This window comes from Oncorhynchus masou, chromosome 24, assembly GCF_036934945.1.
Source record: "Oncorhynchus masou masou isolate Uvic2021 chromosome 24, UVic_Omas_1.1, whole genome shotgun sequence".
NCBI lineage: Eukaryota > Metazoa > Chordata > Actinopteri > Salmoniformes > Salmonidae > Oncorhynchus > Oncorhynchus masou.
In genome coordinates, this window is record NC_088235.1 from 3,030,071 (window position 1) to 3,051,200 (window position 21,130).

Sequence of the window (21,130 nt, forward strand, 5' to 3'; positions counted from 1 at the left end):
AGGGACACAGAGAAGAGACTCAGAGAGAGACCTAACGGAACAACTCTTTATCCTAGAGAGACACAGACGGTAGAAATATATATCTCACAGGGAAGAGACTCAGAGAGAGACTGGAGGTTAGAAACATAAACCTCTTTATCCTACAGTACAGTAGAGGAGACACAGAGAAAAACTTTGTCTGACCTGGTTGTTGATGAACTGTCTGACCTGGTTGTTGATTAACTGAGTCTGGCCTGGTTGTTGTTGAACTGAGTCTGACCTGGTTGTTGATGAACTGAGTCTGACCTGGTTGTTGATGAACTGAGTCTGACCTGGTTGTTGATGAACTGAGTCTGACCTGGTTGTTGATGAACTGAGTCTGACCTGGTTGTTGATGAACTGAGTCTGACCTGGTTGTTGATGAACTGAGTCTGACCTGGTTGTTGATTAACTGAGTCTGACCTGGTTGTTGATTAACTGTGTCTGACCTGGTTGTTGATGAACTGTGTCAGACCTGGTTGTTGATTAACTGAGTCTGACCTGGTTGTTGATTAACTGAGTCTGACCTGGTTGTTGATGAACTGTGTCAGACCTGGTTGTTGATGAACTGAGTCTGACCTGGTTGTTGATTAACTGTGTCTGACCTGGTTGTTGATTAACTGAGTCTGACCTGACCTGGTTGTTGATCAACTGAGTCTGACCTGGTTGTTGATGAACTGAGTCTGACCTGGTTGTTGATGAACTGAGTCTGACCTGGTTGTTGATTAACTGAGTCTGACCTGGTTGTTGATGAACTGAGTCTGACCTGACCTGGTTGTTGATGAACTGTGTCTGACCTGGTTGTTGATTAACTGAGTCTGACCTGGTTGTTGATTAACTGAGTCTGACCTGGTTGTTGATGAACTGAGTCTGACCTGACCTGGTTGTTGATGAACTGTGTCTGACCTGGTTGTTGATGAACTGAGTCTGACCTGGTTGTTGATTAACTGAGTCTGACCTGGTTGTTGATGAACTGAGTCTGACCTGGTTGTTGATGAACTGAGTCTGACCTGGTTGTTGATTAACTGAGTCTGACCTGGTTGTTGATGAACTGAGTCTGACCTGGTTGTTGATGAACAGAGTCTGACCTGGTTGTTGATGAACTGAGTCTGACCTGGTTGTTGATTAACTGAGTCTGACCTGGTTGTTGATTAACTGTGTCTGACCTGGTTGTTGATGAACTGTGTCAGACCTGGTTGTTGATTAACTGAGTCTGACCTGGTTGTTGATTAACTGAGTCTGACCTGGTTGTTGATGAACTGTGTCAGACCTGGTTGTTGATGAACTGAGTCTGACCTGGTTGTTGATTAACTGTGTCTGACCTGGTTGTTGATGAACTGAGTCTGACCTGGTTGTTGATTAACTGAGTCTGACCTGGTTGTTGATGAACAGAGTCTGACCTGGTTGTTGATGAACTGAGTCTGACCTGGTTGTTGATGAACTGAGTCTGACCTGGTTGTTGATCAACTGAGTCTGACCTGGTTGTTGATGAACTGAGTCTGACCTGGTTGTTGATGAACTGAGTCTGACCTGGTTGTTGATGAACTGAGTCTGACCTGGTTGTTGATGAACTGAGTCTGACCTGGTTGTTGATGAACTGTGTCTGACCTGGCCTGGTTGTTGATGAACTGAGTCTGACCTGGTTGTTGATGAACTGTGTCTGACCTGGTTGTTGATGAACTGAGTCTGACCTGGTTGTTGATGAACTGTGTCTGACCTGACCTGGTTGTTGATGAACTGAGTCTGACCTGGTTGTTGATTAACTGAGTCTGACCTGGTTGTTGATTAACTGAGTCTGACCTGGTTGTTGATTAACTGAGTCTGACCTGGTTGTTGATGAACTGAGTCTGACCTGGTTGTTGATTAACTGAGTCTGACCTGGTTGTTGATTAACTGAGTCTGACCTGGTTGTTGATGAACTGAGTCTGACCTGGTTGTTGATGAACTGAGTCTGACCTGGTTGTTGATGAACCGAGTCTGACCTGGTTGTTGATGAACTGAGTCTGACCTGGTTGTTGATGAACTGAGTCTGACCTGGTTGTTGATGAACTGAGTCTGACCTGGTTGTTGATGAACTGAGTCTGACCTGGTTGTTGATGAACTGTGTCTGACCTGGTTGTTGATTAACTGAGTCTGACCTGGTTGTTGATGAACTGAGTCTGACCTGACCTGGTTGTTGATTAACTGAGTCTGACCTGACCTGGTTGTTGATGAACTGAGTCCGACCTGGTTGTTGATGAACTGAGTCTGACCTGGTTGTTGATGAACTGAGTCTGACCTGGTTGTTGATGAACTGAGTCCGACCTGGTTGTTGATGAACTGAGTCTGACCTGGTTGTTGATGAACTGTGTCTGACCTGGTTGTTGATTAACTGAGTCTGACCTGACCTGGTTGTTGATGAACTGAGTCCGACCTGACCTGGTTGTTGATGAACTGAGTCTGACCTGGTTGTTGTTGAACTGTGTCTGACCTGGTTGTTGATGAACTGAGTCTGACCTGGTTGTTGATTAACTGAGTCTGACCTGGTTGTTGATTAACTGTGTCTGACCTGGTTGTTGATGAACTGAGTCTGACCTGGTTGTTGACTAACAGATGATACAACACAGCCTCGTGTTCCAGTACGATCTTACCTTCTCTGACAACCCTTTATAGGGCTTGAGGAGAGGGTGGGCTTTCGAGGCCTCACACACCTTATCCCCGTGAACCCAGCCGTTGGAGAACTGAGACAGACAAGAGAGAGAGAGATATAGGAGAGAGAGCGATTTAAAAATCATTAATTAATGAATTAATCAATGACTGAATATATGAATCAATTAATCAATGGCTGAAGCAATGAATCAATGACTGAATATATGAATCAATGACTGAATCAATGAATCAATGACTCACTCAATGAATCAATGACGGAATCAATGAATCAATGACTGAATCAATGAATCAATGACTGAATCAATGACTGAATCAATGACTGAATCAATGAATCAATGGCTGAATCAATAACTGAATCATCGACTGAATCAATTCATCAATTCCTCAATCAATCAAGAGCTAGAGACAACCCCCTCACCTTGTCCATGGACCACTTGTCATGTGAATGCTCAGCGTATTTACTGACAAAGTGATCCAGCTCCTCCGGGACGTTCACACTGGGCCACGGCAGGAACACAAAAGAAGTAGAACGACCGTCACTGTCACACGCCCCCATCAGGAATAAGAGAATACCTTGATGTGTTCAGACTGGATCCACTGAATCAACGGTGTCTTACTTGGTGGTGTCTGCTGGCTGTGGGTTGAAGTTTCCCTCGGCGTCCATAGAGGACTGTTTCTCCATCACGGCCACATAGTTACTCTCCGTGTAGTCGGGTGGTAGTGCCCCGGCCACAGCACTCAGACACGGGAGAGCCAGCTTAAACAGCTCCTGGTCATACCTCTGGAGGGGGAGAGGAGAACGCTGCATATGAAGAGAGAGAGTGTGTGTGTGTGTGTGTGTGTGTGTGTGTGTGTGTGTGTGTGTGTGTGTGTAGTCAGGAGCCACAGCACTCAGACACGGGAGAGCCAGCTTAAACAGCTCCTGGAGGGGGAGAGGAGACCGCTGCATATGAATGTGAGTGAAGTTACAAGGTGTATTGGATTACAACTGTATGGATTCAGAGGGTACGATAGTATGGAAGGTGATGTTTCCCACTGACCACTAGAGGGCCCTAAACCATCACAATCTCAGCATCTTCAATAGGTACAACACCGTGATAAGCACAGTAGATGGACTGAATACCACAGAAGATGGACTGAATACCACAGTAGATGGACTGAATACCACAGTAGATGGACTGAATACCACAGTAGATGGACTGAATACCACAGTAGATGGACTGAATACCACAGTAGATGGACTGAATACCACAGTAGATGGACTGAATACCACAGTAGATGGACTGAATACCACAGTAGATGGACTGAATACCACAGTAGATGGACTGAATACCACAGTAGATGGACTGAATACCACAGTACATGTAGTCCACAGGAGGTTGGTGACACCTTCCTTTTGGGAGGACGGGGCTCGTTGTAATGGCTGGAGCGGGAATTCAGAGGAACGGTATCAAATACATCCGACGCGTGGTTTCCACGGTTTCCAGGTGTTCGATGCCATTCCCCTTTACTCCGTTGCAGACATTATTATGAGCCCGTCCTCCTCCCCTCACCAGCCACCACTGGATCTAGTCTGTACCTTGCGAGACAGAGCATCGAAGATGCCCCAGAACAGCTTCCTGGAGAGATGCAGCTCTTCGTCCGACGACGCCCCAAAGCTCCCCCAGCCGCCTGTCAGACAGTAGTACTTCCAACAACGCTCGTAGTGATTGGTCAACAGCTGAAACATCAAGATATACAGTCTACAATCGTGCTCAAAGATGCATGATTACTGACCACCTCAGAAACACACACACACAATATTATAATGAGGTTGGAGGAGGTTGGAGGAGGAGGTTGGAGGAGGAGGAGGTTGGAGGAGGAGGTTGGAGGAGGAGGTTGGAGGAGGAGGAGGTTGGAGGAGGAGGTTGGAGGAGGAGGACGTTGGAGGAGGAGGTTGGAGGAGGAGGAGGTTTGAGGATGTGGTTGGAGGAGGAGGAAGAGGTTGGAGGAGGAGGTTGGAGGAGGAGGAGGTTGGAGGAGGATGGAGGATGTGGTTGGAGGATGAGGAGGTTGGAGGATGTGGTTGGAGGAGGAGGTTGGAGGAGGATGGAGGAGGAGGAGGTTGGAGGAGGAGGACGTTGGAGGAGGAGGTTGGAGGAGGAGGAGGTTTGAGGAGGAGGACGTTGGAGGAGGAGGTTTGAGGATGTGGTTGGAGGAGGAGGAAGATGTTGGAGGAGGATGGTGGAGGAGGAGGAGGTTGGAGGAGGAGGACGTTGGAGGAGGAGGTTTGATGATGTGGTTGGAGGAGGAGGAAGAGGTTGGAGGAGGAGGTTGGATGAGGTTGGAGGAGGGAGGGAAAGAAGGAGGGAGGAGGAGGTTGGATGAGGGGGGGATGGAAGGAAGGAGGGAGGAGGAGGCTGGATGATGTTGGAGGATGAGGTTGGAGGACATTGTGTCAGGAGATTAGCCTCTTGGCGGGCTACAGAGAAGAAGACCTAATGAAACCTTGAGAGGCATCTTGGTGTGTTCGTTGAGGAGAGGAACATCGAACACCAAGCGTCTCAGCAGGTGTTGCATCATGGACGGCCTCAGTTGACTGGGAACACACACACACACACACACACACACACACACACACACACACACACACACACACACACACACACACACACACACACACACACACACACACGTGGAGGCTTATTAAAGGATCACTACCGTAGAAGTAGGAAAGTGTCCCCCTAACATCCCTGAGCCACACCTACAGATGTAGGATCTTAATTTGAGCCAGTTTGCTACAGCAGGAAAATAATCCTGCAGTAACTGGAAATGTGAATTATTATGTAGATTATAATGAATGGACATTTCTGTATGGGGTTGATAATCTAGTCTCACATTTCTAAATCGTAATTACAAAACTTCAGAAGCCTTATAAAACCTCAAATACACTACACATTTTTAATTTTCATCCACAGGATGATCAAATTAAGATCCTATATCTGTAGCTAGAAGACAGATAGTCACATAGAGTTTCCATCCCTACAGTTGTAACCATCCCTTACCCACAGGTGGCCAGTCAAATAGACTAGCAGAGAGTAACCCGAAAGCCATTCCTTACCCACAGGTGGCCAGCAGACACTCCTCGATAGCGTCTCTCTGTGCCTTGGTGAGGCAGCATCCTTTAGAGAGACGGTAGACGGTGTGAAGTAGAGAGTCTATGAGCGAGGCGTAGGGCTCTGTCCCAGCGAACAGCGGAGCACACTTAGTGAGCAGGGGAAGAACCGCTGTACACAGGTACCTGTTGAGGGCCAGGGCCATGTCTGTAGAGCTCAGAGCAGCCTGGGGGAGAAACATAGAGACAACACAGGGACGAGGTTAGGGTCAGGGCCATGTCTGTAGAGGTCAGAGGTTAGGGTCAGGGCCATGTCTGTAGAGCTCAGAGCAGCCTGGGGAGAGAAACATAGAGACAACACAGGGACGAGCTTAGGGTCAGGGCCATGTCTGTAGAGCTCAGAGCAGCCTGGGGGAGAAACATAGAGACAACACAGGGATGAGGTTAGGGTTAGGGCCATGTCTGTAGAGCTCAGAGCAGCCTGGGGGAGAAACATAGAGACAACACAGGGACGAGGTTAGGGTCAGGGCCATGTCTGTAGAGCTCAGAGCAGCCTGGGGGAGAAACATAGAGACAACACAGGGACGAGCTTAGGGTCAGGGCCATGTCTGTAGAGCTCAGAGCAGCCTGGGGAGAAACATAGAGACAACACAGGGATGAGGTTAGGGTTAGGGCCATGTCTGTAGAGCTCAGAGCAGCCTGGGGAGAAACATAGAGACAACACAGGGACGAGGTTAGGGTCAGGGCCATGTCTGTAGAGCTCAGAGCAGCCTGGGGGAGAAACATAGAGACAACACAGGGACGAGGTTAGGGTCAGGGCCATGTCTGTAGAGCTCAGAGCAGCCTGGGGGGAGAAACATAGAGACAACACAGGGACGAGGTTAGGGTCAGGGCCATGTCTGTAGAGCTCAGAGCAGCCTGGGGGAGAAACATAGAGAAAACACAGGGACGAGGTTAGGGTCAGGGCCATGTCTGTAGAGCTCAGAGCAGCCTGGGGGAGAAACATAGAGACAACACAGGGACGAGCTTAGGGTCAGGGCCATGTCTGTAGAGCTCAGAGCAGCCTGGGGGAGAAACATAGAGACAACACAGGGACGAGGTTAGGGTCAGGGCCATGTCTGTAGAGGTCAGAGCAGCCTGGGGGAGAAACATAGAGACAACACAGGGATGAGGTTAGGGTCAGGGCCATGTCTGTAGAGCTCAGAGCAGCCTGGGGAGAGAAACAGAGAGACAACACAGGGATGAGGTTAGGGTCAGGGCCATGTCTGTAGAGCTCAGAGCAGCCTGGGGGAGAAACATAGAGAAAACACAGGGACGAGGTTAGGGTCAGGGCCATGTCTGTAGAGGTCAGAGGTTAGGGTCAGGGCCATGTCTGTAGAGCTCAGAGCAGCCTGGGGGGAGAAACATAGAGAAAACACAGGGACGAGGTTAGGGTCAGGGCCATGTCTCACTGTGTCTACAAGGTTAGAGACTCACTGTGTCTACAGGGTTAGAGACTCACTGTGTCTATAAGGTTAGAGACTCACTGTGTCTACAGGGTTAGAGACTCACTGTGTCTACAGGGTTAGAGACTCACTGTGTCTACAGGGTTAGAGACTCACTGTGTCTACAGGGTTAGAGACTCACTGTGTCTACAGGGTTAGGGACTCACTGTGTCTATAAGGTTAGAGACTCACTGTGTCTATAAGGTTAGAGACTCACTGTGTTTACAGGGTTAGGGACTCACTGTGTCTACAGGGTTAGAGACTCACCGTGTCTATAAGGTTAGAGACTCACTGTGTCTACAGGGTTAGAGACTCACTGTGTCTACAGGGTTAGAGACTCACTGTGTCTATAAGGTTAGAGACTCACTGTGTCTACAGGGTTAGAGACTCACTGTGTCTATAAGGTTAGAGACTCATACAGGGTTAGAGACTCACTGTGTCTACAGGGTTAGAGACTCACTGTGTCTATAAGGTTAGAGACTCACTGTGTCTACAGGGTTAGAGACTCACTGTGTCTACAGGGTTAGAGACTCACTGTGTCTACAGGGTTAGAGACTCACTGTGTCTATAGGGTTAGAGACTCACTGTGTCTACTGTACAGGGTTAGAGACCCACTGTGTCTACAGGGTTAGAGACTCACTGTGTCTACAGGGTTAGAGACTCACTGTGTCTACAGGGTTAGAGACTCACCGTGTCTACAGGGTTAGAGACTCACTGTGTCTACAGGGTTAGAGACTCACTGTGTCTACAGGGTTAGGGACTCACTGTGTCTACAGGGTTAGAGACTCACCAGGGTGTCTGTGTCAGGGTTAGAGACTCACTGTGTCTACAGGGTTAGAGACTCACTGTGTCTACAGGGTTAGGGACTCACTGTGTCTACAGGGTTAGGATTAGAGACTCACTGTGTCTACAGGGTTAGAGACTCACTGTGTCTACAGGGTTAGGATTAGAGACTCACTGTGTCTCACAGGGTTAGGATTAGAGACTCACTGTGTCTACAGGGTTAGAGACTCACTGTGTCTACAGGGTTAGGATTAGAGACTCACTGTGTCTACAGGGTTAGAGACTCACTGTGTCTACAGGGTTAGGATTAGAGACTCACTGTGTCTACAGGGTTAGAGACTCCCTGTGTCTACAGGGTTAGAGACTCACTGTGTCTACAGGGTTAGAGACTCACTGTGTCTACAGGGTTAGAGACTCACTGTGTCTACAGGGTTAGAGACTCACTGTGTCTACAGGGTTAGAGACTCACTGTGTCTATAAGGTTTGGGTTAGAGACTCACTGTGTCTACAGGGTTAGAGACTCACTGTGTCTACAGGGTTAGAGACTCACTGTGTCTACAGGGTTAGGGACTAACTGTGTCTATAAGGTTTGGGTTAGAGACTCACTGTGTCTACAGGGTTAGAGACTAACTGTGTCTATAAGGTTTGGGTTAGAGACTCACTGTGTCTACAGGGTTAGAGACTCACTGTGTCTATAAGGTTAGGGTTAGAGACTCACTGTGTCTATAAGGTTTGGGTTAGAGACTCACTGTGTATATAAGGTTTGGGTTAGAGACTCACTGTGTATATAAGGTTTGGGTTAGAGACTCACTGTGTCTATAAGGTTTGGGTTAGAGACTCACTGTGTCTATAAGGTTTGGGTTAGAGACTCACTGTGTCTATAAGGTTTGGGTTAGAGACTCACTGTGTCTATAAGGTTTGGGTTAGAGACTCACTGTGTATATAAGGTTTGGGTTAGAGACTCACTGTGTCTATAAGGTTTGGGTTAGAGACTCACTGTGTCTATAAGGTTTGGGTTAGAGACTCACTGTGTCTATAAGGTTTGGGTTAGAGACTCACTGTGTCTATAAGGTTTGGGTTAGAGACTCACTGTGTCTATAAGGTTTGGGTTAGAGACTCACTGTGTATATAAGGTTTGGGTTAGAGACTCACTGTGTCTATAAGGTTTGGGTTAGAGACTCACTGTGTCTATAAGGTTTGGGTTAGAGACTCACTGTGTCTATAAGGTTAGAGACTCACTGTGTCTACAGGGTTAGGGACTCACCGTGTCTATAAGGTTTGGGTTAGAGACTCACTGTGTCTATAAGGTTAGAGACTCACTGTGTCTATAAGGTTAGAGACTCACTGTGTCTATAAGGTTTGGGTTAGAGACTCACTGTGTCTATAAGGTTAGAGACTCACTGTGTCTATAAGGTTTGGGTTAGAGACTCACTGTGTATATAAGGTTTGGGTTAGAGACTCACTGTGTCTATAAGGTTTGGGTTAGAGACTCACTGTGTATATAAGGTTTGGGTTAGAGACTCACTGTGTCTATAAGGTTTGGGTTAGAGACTCACTGTGTCTATAAGGTTTGGGTTAGAGACTCACTGTGTATATAAGGTTTGGGTTAGAGACTCACTGTGTATATAAGGTTTGGGTTAGAGACTCACTGTGTCTATAAGGTTTGGGTTAGAGACTCACTGTGTCTATAAGGTTTGGGTTAGAGACTCACTGTGTCTATAAGGTTTGGGTTAGAGACTCACTGTGTATATAAGGTTTGGGTTAGAGACTCACTGTGTCTATAAGGTTAGAGACTCACTGTGTATATAAGGTTTGGGTTTGAGACTCACTGTGTATTTAAGGTTTGGGTTAGAGACTCACTGTGTCTATAAGGTTAGGGTTAGAGACTCACTGTGTATTTAAGGTTTGGGTTAGAGACTCACTGTGTCTATAAGGTTAGGGTTAGAGACTCACTGTGTATTTAAGGTTTGGGTTAGAGACTCACTGTGTATATAAGGTTTGGGTTAGAGACTCACTGTGTCTATAAGGTTTGGGTTAGAGACTCACTGTGTCTATATGGTTAGGGACTAACTGTGTCTATAAGGTTTGGGTTAGAGACTCACTGTGTTTATAAGGTTTGGGTTAGAGACTCACTGTGTCTATAAGGTTTGGGTTAGAGACTCACTGTGTCTATAAGGTTTGCGTTAGAGACTCACTGTGTCTATAAGGTTTGGGTTAGAGACTCACTGTGTCTATAAGGTTTGGGTTAGAGACTCACTGTGTCTACAGGGTTAGAGACTCACTGTGTCTACAGGGTTAGGGACTCACTGTGTCTATAAGGTTTGGGTTAGAGACTCACTGTGTCTACAGGGTTAGAGACTCACTGTGTCTATAAGGTTTGGGTTAGAGACTCACTGTGTATATAAGGTTTGGGTTAGAGACTCACTGTGTCTACAGGGTTAGAGACTCACTGTGTCTACAGGGTTAGAGACTCACTGTGTATATAAGGTTTGGGTTAGAGACTCACTGTGTCTACAGGATTAGAGACTCACTGTGTCTACAGGGTTAGAGACTCACTGTGTCTATAAGGTTTGGGTTAGAGACTCACTGTGTCTACAGGGTTAGAGACTCACTGTGTCTACAGGGTTAGAGACTCACTGTGTATATAAGGTTTGGGTTAGAGACTCACTGTGTCTACAGGGTTAGAGACTCACTGTGTCTATAAGGTTTGGGTTAGAGACTCACTGTGTCTACAGGGTTAGAGACTCACTGTGTCTACAGGGTTAGAGACTCACTGTGTCTACAGGGTTAGAGACTCACTGTGTCTACAGGGTTAGAGACTCACCGTGTCTACAGGGTTAGAGACTCACTGTGTCTATAAGGTTAGAGACTCACTGTGTCTACAGGGTTAGAGACTCACTGTGTCTACAGGGTTAGAGACTCACTGTGTCTATAAGGTTTGGGTTAGAGACTCACTGTGTCTATAAGGTTTGGGTTAGAGACTCACTGTGTATATAAGGTTTGGGTTAGAGACTCACTGTGTCTATAAGGTTTGGGTTAGAGACTCACTGTGTATATAAGGTTTGGGTTAGAGACTCACTGTGTCTATAAGGTTAGAGACTCACTGTGTCTATAAGGTTTGGGTTAGAGACTCACTGTGTCTATAAGGTTAGAGACTCACTGTGTCTATAAGGTTTGGGTTAGAGACTCACTGTGTCTATAAGGTTTGGGTTAGAGACTCACTGTGTCTATAAGGTTTGGGTTAGAGACTCACTGTGTCTATAAGGTTTGGGTTAGAGACTCACTGTGTCTATAAGGTTTGGGTTAGAGACTCACTGTGTCTATAAGGTTTGGGTTAGAGACTCACTGTGTCTATAAGGTTTGGGTTAGAGACTCACTGTGTCTATAAGGTTAGGGTTAGAGACTCACTGTGTCTACAGGGTTAGAGACTCACTGTGTCTATAAGGTTAGAGACTCACTGTGTCTACAGGGTTAGAGACTCACTGTGTCTACAGGGTTAGAGACTCACTGTGTCTACAGGGTTAGAGACTCACTGTGTCTATAAGGTTTGGGTTAGAGACTCACTGTGTCTATAAGGTTTGGGTTAGAGACTCACTGTGTCTACAGGGTTAGAGACTCACTGTGTCTACAGGGTTAGGGTTAGAGACTCACTGTGTCTATAATGTTAGGGTTAGAGACTCACTGTGTCTACAGGGTTTGGGTTAGAGACTCACTGTGTCTATAAGGTTAGGGTTAGAGACTCACTGTGTCTACAGGGTTAGAGACTCACTGTGTCTATAAGGTTTGGGTTAGAGACTCACTGTGTCTATAAGGTTTGGGTTAGAGACTCACTGTGTCTACAGGGTTAGAGACTCACTGTGTATATAAGGTTAGGGTTAGAGACTCACTGTGTCTATAAGGTTAGGGTTAGAGACTCACTGTGTCTATAAGGTTTGGGTTAGAGACTCACCGTGTCTATAAGGTTTGGGTTAGAGACTCACTGTGTCTACAGGGTTAGAGACTCACTGTGTCTATAAGGTTAGGGTTAGAGACTCACTGTGTCTATAAGGTTTGGGTTAGAGACTCACTGTGTATATAAGGTTTGGGTTAGAGACTCACTGTGTCTACAGGGTTAGAGACTCACTGTGTCTATTAGGTTAGAGACTCACTGTGTCTACAGGGTTAGAGACTCACTGTGTCTATTAGGTTAGAGACTCACTGTGTCTACAGGGTTAGAGACTCACTGTGTCTATAAGGTTAGAGACTCACTGTGTCTATAAGGTTAGAGACTCACTGTGTCTATAAGGTTAGAGACTCACTGTGTCTATAAGGTTAGAGACTCACTGTGTCTATAAGGTTTGGGTTAGAGACTCACTGTGTCTATAAGGTTTGGGTTAGAGACTCACTGTGTCTATAAGGTTTGGGTTAGAGACTCACTGTGTCTATAAGGTTTGGGTTAGAGACTCACTGTGTCTATAAGGTTTGGGTTAGAGACTCACTGTGTCTATAAGGTTTGGGTTAGAGACTCACTGTGTCTATAAGGTTTGGGTTAGAGACTCACTGTGTCTACAGGGTTAGAGACTCACTGTGTCTATAAGGTTTGGGTTAGAGACTCACTGTGTCTACAGGGTTAGAGACTCACTGTGTCTATAAGGTTTGGGTTAGAGACTCACTGTGTCTATAAGGTTAGAGACTCACTGTGTCTATACGGTTTGGGTTAGAGACTCACTGTGTCTACAGGGTTAGAGACTCACTGTGTCTATACGGTTTGGGTTAGAGACTCACTGTGTCTATAAGGTTTGGGTTAGAGACTCACTGTGTCTATAAGGTTAGAGACTCACTGTGTCTATACGGTTTGGGTTAGAGACTCACTGTGTCTATAAGGTTAGAGACTCACTGTGTCTATAAGGTTTGGGTTAGAGACTCACTGTGTCTACAGGGTTAGAGACTCACTGTGTCTATAAGGTTTGGGTTAGAGACTCACTGTGTCTACAGGGTTAGAGACTCACTGTGTCTACAGGGTTAGAGACTCACTGTGTCTACAGGGTTAGAGACTCACTGTGTCTATAAGGTTTGGGTTAGAGACTCACTGTGTCTATAAGGTTTGGGTTAGAGACTCACTGTGTCTACAGGGTTAGAGACTCACTGTGTCTATAAGGTTTGGGTTAGAGACTCACTGTGTCTACAGGGTTAGAGACTCACTGTGTCTACAGGGTTAGAGACTCACTGTGTCTACAGGGTTAGAGACTCACTGTGTCTATAAGGTTTGGGTTAGAGACTCACTGTGTCTACAGGGTTAGAGACTCACTGTGTCTACAGGGTTAGAGACTCACTGTGTCTACAGGGTTAGAGACTCACTGTGTCTATAAGGTTTGGGTTAGAGACTCACTGTGTCGAGCGAGGCAGCAGCCCTGAGGTCAGGCAGGAAGCCCACCTCCAGCAGATGAAGCAGGAAGTTCTGGTCCTCTATCCCATAGACCCGGTCCAGGAACAGCACCATGGCTGCCTTGTGGTCCGGACAGAACCCTGCTGACATATCAGGCTCTACCACCGACCCATCTAGACACACAACAGACAGACCAGAGTCAGACTCTACCACTGACCCATCTAGACACACAGCAGACAGACCGGACTCTACCACCGACCCATCTAGACACACAACAGACAGACCAGAGTCAGACTCTACCACTGACCCATCTAGACACACAACAGACAGACCAGACTCTACCACCGACCCATCTAGACACACAACAGACAGACCAGAGTCAGACTCTACCACTGACCCATCTAGACACACAACAGACAGACCAGAGTCAGACTCTACCACTGACCCATCTAGACACACAACAGACAGACCAGAGTCAGACTCTACCACTGACCCATCTAGACACACAACAGACAGACCAGAGTCCACCACTGACCCATCTAGACAAACAACAGACAGACTCCACTACAGACCCATCTAGACACACAACAGACAGACCAGAGTCAGACTCCAGCTTAGTTTAACAGAGTGGTGGATGGTTCTAGGTCAGTTTAACAGAGTAGTGGATGGTTCTAGGTCAGTTTAACAGAGTAGTGGATGGTTCTAGGTCAGTTTAACAGAGTAGTGGATGGTTCTAGGTCAGTTTAACAGAGTAGTCAATGGTTTTAGGTCAGTTTAACAGAGTAGTGGATGGTTCTAGGTCAGTTTAACAGAGTAGTGAATGGCTTTAGGTCAGTTTAACAGAGTAGTGGATGGTTCTAGGTCAGTTTAACAGAGTAGTGGATGGTTGTAGGTCAGTTTAACAAAGTAGTGGATGGTTCTAGGTCAGTCTAACAGAGTAGTGGATGGTTCTAGGTCAGTTTAACAGAGTAGTGGATGGTTTTAGGTCAGTTTAACAGAGTAGTGGATGGTTCTAGGTCCGTTTAACAGAGTAGTGGATGGTTTTAGGTCAGTTTAACATAGTCGTGAATGGTTTTAGGTCAGTTTAACAGAGTAGTGGATGGTTCTAGGTCAGTTTAACAGAGTAGTGGATGGTTCTAGGTCAGTTTAACAAAGTAGTGGATGGTTCTAGGTCAGTCTAACAGAGTAGTGGATGGTTCTAGGTAAGTTTAACAGAGTAGTGGATGGTTTTAGGTCAGTTTAACAGAGTAGTGGATGGTTCTAGGTCCGTTTAACAGAGTAGTGGATGGTTTTAGGTCAGTTTAACATAGTCGTGAATGGTTTTAGGTCAGTTTAACAGAGTAGTGGATGGTTCTAGGTCAGTTTAACAGAGTAGTGGATGGTTCTAGGTCAGTTTAACAGAGTAGTGGATGGTTCTAGGTCAGTTTAACAGAGTAGTGGATGGTTCTAGGTCAGTTTAACAGAGTAGTGGATGGTTTTAGGTCAGTTTAACAGAGTAGTGAATGGTTTTAGGTCAGTTTAACAGAGTAGTGGATGGTTCTAGGTCAGTTTAACAGAGTAGTGAATGGTTTTAGGTCAGTTTAACAGAGTAGTGGATGGTTCTAGGTCAGTTTAACAGAGTAGTGGATGGTTTTAGGTCAGTTTAACAGAGTAGTGAATGGTTTTAGGTCAGTTTAACAGAGTAGTGGACGGTTCTAGGTCAGTTTAACAGAGTAGTGGACGGTTCTAGGTCAGTTTAACAGAGTAGTGGACGGTTTTAGGTCCGTTTAACAGAGTAGTGGATGGTTTTAGGTCAGTTTAACAGAGTAGTGGATGGTTCTAGGTCAGTTTAACAGAGTAGTGAATGGCTTTAGGTCAGTTTAACAGAGTAGTGGATGGTTCTAGGTCCGTTTAACAGAGTAGTGGATTGTTTTAGGTCAGTTTAACAGAGTAGTGGATGGTTCTAGGTCAGTTTAACAGAGTAGTGGATGGTTCTAGGTCAGTTTAACAGAGTAGTGGATGGTTTTAGGTCAGTTTAACAGAGTAGTGGATGGTTTTAGTTCAGTTTAACAGAGTAGTGGATGGTTCTAGATCAGTTTAACAGAGTAGTGGATGGTTCTAGGTCAGTTTAACAGAGTAGTGGATGGTTCTAGGTCAGTTTAACAGAGTAGTGGATGGTTTTAGGTCAGTTTAACAGAGTAGTGGATGGTTTTAGGTCAGTTTAACAGAGTAGTGGATGGTTTTAGGTCAGTTTAACAGAGTAGTGGATGGGTTTAGGTCAGTTTAACAGAGTAGTGGATGGTTCTAGGTCAGTTTAACAGAGTAGTGAATGTTTTAGGTCCGTTTAACAGAGTAGTGGATGGTTTTAGTTCAGTTTAACAGAGTAGTGGATGGTTCTAGGTCAGTTTAACAGAGTAGTGAATGGCTTTAGGTCAGTTTAACAGAGTAGTGGATGGTTCTAGGTCCGTTTAACAGAGTAGTGGATTGTTTTAGGTCAGTTTAACAGAGTAGTGGATGGTTCTAGGTCAGTTTAACAGAGTAGTGGATGGTTCTAGGTCAGTTTAACAGAGTAGTGGATGGTTTTAGGTCAGTTTAACAGAGTAGTGGATGGTTTTAGTTCAGTTTAACAGAGTAGTGGATGGTTCTAGATCAGTTTAACAGAGTAGTGGATGGTTCTAGGTCAGTTTAACAGAGTAGTGGATGGTTCTAGGTCAGTTTAACAGAGTAGTGGATGGTTTTAGGTCAGTTTAACAGAGTAGTGGATGGTTTTAGGTCAGTTTAACAGAGTAGTGGATGGTTTTAGGTCAGTTTAACAGAGTAGTGGATGGGTTTAGGTCAGTTTAACAGAGTAGTGGATGGTTCTAGGTCAGTTTAACAGAGTAGTGAATGTTTTAGGTCCGTTTAACAGAGTAGTGGATGGTTTTAGTTCAGTTTAACAGAGTAGTGGATGGTTTTAGGTCAGTTTAACAGAGTAGTGAAGGTTTTAGGTCAGTTTAACAGAGTAGTGGATGGTTCTAGGTCAGTTTAACAGAGTAGTGAATGGTTTTAGGTCAGTTTAACAGAGTAGTGGACAGTTCTAGGTCAGTTTAACAGAGTAGTGGACGGTTCTAGGTCAGTTTAACAGAGTAGTGGATGGTTTTAGGTCCGTTTAACAGAGTAGTGGATGGTTCTAGGTCAGTTTAACAGAGTAGTGAATGGTTTTAGGTCAGTTTAACAGAGTAGTGGACAGTTCTAGGTCAGTTTAACAGAGTAGTGGATGGTTCTAGGTCAGTTTAACAGAGTAGTGGATGGTTCTAGGTCCGTTTAACAGAGTAGTGGATGGTTCTAGGTCAGTTTAACAGAGTAGTGGATGGTTTTAGGTCAGTTGGGGTGAACCGTGGGTAATATCTACACCCCTGCAACGCCCCAGAGGTTTAGTGGGGAGAGAGCCCACCCACCTTTGGCCAGAGTCGGCATGGGGAAGGGGATGCTGATGACTCCTTCTAGGTCCTCTATGGGGATCAGGGAACGTAGGATGGCTCGTATCCTGATGGCCTCACCCTTCCCAGCATGAATCAGCTGGAGAACACACAACACCCCCCCCTCAGTGAATGTCTGTATCCGAAATGTGATGAGCCTTAATGTGTCTGGACCCCAGGAAGATAGAGGTAGCAGCTAACGGGGGTCCGTCATAATGACAAGATACAACTAAAAATGCCCCCCTATTCCCTATATAGAACACTACTGTTGACCAGAGCCCTATTCCCTATATAGAACACTACTGTTGACCAGAGCCCTCTTCCCTATATAGAACACTACTGTTGACCAGAGCCCTATTCCCTATATAGAACACTACTGTTGACCAGAGCCCTATTCCCTATATAGAACACTACTGTTGACCAGAGCCCTATTCCCTATATAGAACACTACTGTTGACCAGAGCCCTATTCCCTATATAGAACACTACTGTTGACCGGAGCCCTATTCCCTATATAGAACACTACTGTTGACTAGAGCCCTATTCCCTATATAGAACACTATTGTTGACCAGGGCCCTATTCCCTATATAGAACACTACTGTTGACCAGAGCCCTATTCCCTATATAGAACACTACTGTTGACCGGAGCCCTATTCCCTATATAGAACACTACTGTTGACTAGAGCCCTATTCCCTATATAGAACACTATTGTTGACCAGGGCCCTATTCCCTATATAGAACACTACTGTTGACCAGAGCCCTATTCCCTATATAGAACACTACTGTTGACCAGAGCCCTATTCCCTATATAGAACACTACTGTTGACCGGAGCCCTATTCCCTATATAGAACACTACTGTTGACCAGAGCCCTATTCCCTATATAGAACACTACTGTTGACCAGAGCCCTATTCTCTATATAGAACACTACTGTTGACCAGAGCCCTATTCCCTATATAGAACACTACTGTTGACCGGAGCCCTATTCCCTATATAGAACACTACTGTTGACCAGAGCCCTATTCCCTATATAGAACACTACTGTTGACCAGGGCCCTATTCCCTATATAGAACACTACTGTTGACCAGGGCCCTATTCCCTATATAGAACACTACTGTTGACCGGAGCCCTATTCCCTATATAGAACACTACTGTTGACCGGAGCCCTATTCCCTATATAGAACACTACTGTTGACCAGAGCCCTATTCCCTATATAGAACACTACTGTTGACCAGAGCCCTATTCCCTATATAGAACACTACTGTTGACCAGAGCCCTATTCCCTATATAGAACACTACTGTTGACCAGAGCCCTATTCCCTATATAGAACACTACTGTTGACCAGAGCCCTATTCCCTATATAGAACACTACTGTTGACCAGAGCCCTATTCCCTATATAGAACACTACTGTTGACCAGAGCCCTATTCCCTATATAGAACACTACTGTTGACCAGAGCCCTATTCCCTATATAGAACACTACTGTTGACCAGAGCCCTATTCCCTATATAGAACACTACTGTTGACCAGAACCCTATTCCCCATATAGAACACTACTGTTGACCAGGGCCCTATTCCCTATATAGAACACTACTGTTGACCAGAGCCCTATTCCCTATATAGAACACTACTGTTGACCAGGGCCCTATTCCCTATATAGAACACTACTTTAGACCAGAGCCCTATTCCCTATATAGAACACTACTGTTGCCTAGGGCCCTATTCCCTATATATAACACTACTGTTGACCAGAGCCCTATTCCCTATATAGAACACTACTGTTGACCAGAGCCCTATTCCCTATATAGAACACTACTGTTGACCAGGGCCCTATTCCCTATATAGAACACTACTGTTGACCAGAGCCCTATTCCCTATATAGAACACTACTGTTGACCAGAGCCCTATTCCCTATATAGAACACTACTTTAGACCAGAGCCCTATTCCCTATATAGAACACTACTGTTGCCTAGGGCCCTATTCCCTATATAGAACACTACTGTTGACCAGAGCCCTATTCCCTATATAGAACACTACTGTTGACCAGAGCCCTATTCCCTATATAGAACACTACTGTTGACCAGAGCCCTATTCCCTATATAGAACACTACTGTTGACCAGAGCCCTATTCCCTATATAGAACACTACTGTTGACCAGAGCCCTATTCCCTATATAGAACACTACTGTTGACCAGAGCCCTATTCCCTATATAGAACACTACTGTTGACCAGGGCCCTATTCCCTATATAGAACACTACTGTTGACCAGAGCCCTATTCCCTATATAGAACACTACTGTTGACCAGGGCCCTATTCCCTATATAGAACACTACTTTAGACCAGAGCCCTATTCCCTATATAGAACACTACTGTTGCCTAGGGCCCTATTCCCTATATATAACACTACTGTTGACCAGAGCCCTATTCCCTATATAGAACACTACTGTTGACCAGAGCCCTATTCCCTATATAGAACACTACTGTTGACCAGGGCCCTATTCCCTATATAGAACACTACTGTTGACCAGAGCCCTATTCCCTATATAGAACACTACTGTTGACCAGAGCCCTATTCCCTATATAGAACACTACTTTAGACCAGAGCCCTATTCCCTATATAGAACACTACTGTTGCCTAGGGCCCTATTCCCTATATAGAACACTACTGTTGACCAGAGCCCTATTCCCTATATAGAACACTACTGTTGACCAGAGCCCTATTCCCTATATAGAACACTACTGTTGACCAGGGCCCTATTCCCTATATAGAACACTACTGTTGACCAGAGCCCTATTCCCTATATAGAACACTACTGTTGACCAGAGCCCTATTTCCTATATAGAACACTACTTTAGACCAGAGCCCTATTTCCTAGATAGAACACTACTGTTGTCTAGGGCACTATTCCCTATATAGAACACTACTGTTGACCGGAGCCCTATTCCCTATATAGAACACTACTGTTGACCAGGGCCCTATTCCCTATATAGAACACTACTGTTGACCAGAGCCCTATTCCCTATATAGAACACTACTGTTGACCAGAGCCCTATTCCCTATATAGAACACTACTTTAGACCAGAGCCCTATTACCTATATAGAACACTACTGTTGCCTAGGGCCCTATTCCCTATATAGAACACTACTGTTGACCAGAGCCCTATTCCCTATATAGAACACTACTGTTGACCAGAGCCCTATTCCCTATATAGAACACTACTGTTGACCAGGGCCCTATTCCCTATATAGAACACTACTGTTGACCAGAGCCCTATTCCCTATATAGAACACTACTGTTGACCAGAGCCCTATTCCCTATATAGAACACTACTGTTGACCAGGGCCCTATTCCCTATATAGAACACTACTGTTGACCAGAGCCCTATTCCCTATATAGAACACTACTGTTGCCTAGGGCCCTATTCCCTATATATAACACTACTGTTGACCAGAGCCCTATTCCCTATATAGAACACTACTGTTGACCAGAGCCCTATTCCCTATATGGAACACTACTGTTGACCAGGGCCCTATTCCCTATATAGAACACTACTGTTGACCAGAGCCCTATTCCCTATATAGAACACTACTGTTGACCAGAGCCCTATTCCCTATATAGAACACTACTTTAGACCAGAGCCCTATTCCCTATATAGAACACTACTGTTGCCTAGGGCCCTATTCCCTATATAGAACACTACTGTTGACCAGAGCCCTATTCCCTATATAGAACACTACTGTTGACCAGAGCCCTATTCCCTATATGGAACACTACTGTTGACCAGAGCCCTATTCCCTATATAGAACACTACTGTTGACCAGAGCCCTATTCCCTATATAGAACACTACTGTTGACCAGAGCCCTATTCCCTATATAGAACACTACTGTTGACCAGTGCCCTATTCCCTATATAGAACACTACTGTTGACCAGAGCCCTATTCCCTATATAGAACACTACTGTTGACCAGAGCCCTATTCCCTATATAGAACACTACTGTTGACCAGAGCCCTCTTCCCTATATAGAACACTACTGTTGACCAGAGCCCTATTCCCTATATAGAACACTACTGTTGACCGGAGCACTATTCCCTATATAGAACACTACTGTTGACCAGAGGCCTATTCCCTATATAGAACACTACTGTTGACCAGAGCCCTATTCCCTATATAGAACGCTACTGTTGACCAGAGCCCTATTCCCTATATAGAACACTACTGTTGACCAGAGCCCTATTCCCTATATAGAACACTACTGTTGACCAGAGCCCTATTCCCTATATAGAACACTACT

The 21,130-nt window shown here is 45.4% G+C and overlaps 1 pseudogene; it reads right to left on the bottom strand.

The window, feature by feature from the left end:
- Positions 1 to 21,130, bottom strand: part of LOC135513362 (ryanodine receptor 2-like) — a 358,078-nt pseudogene that overhangs the window by 172,526 nt on the left and 164,422 nt on the right.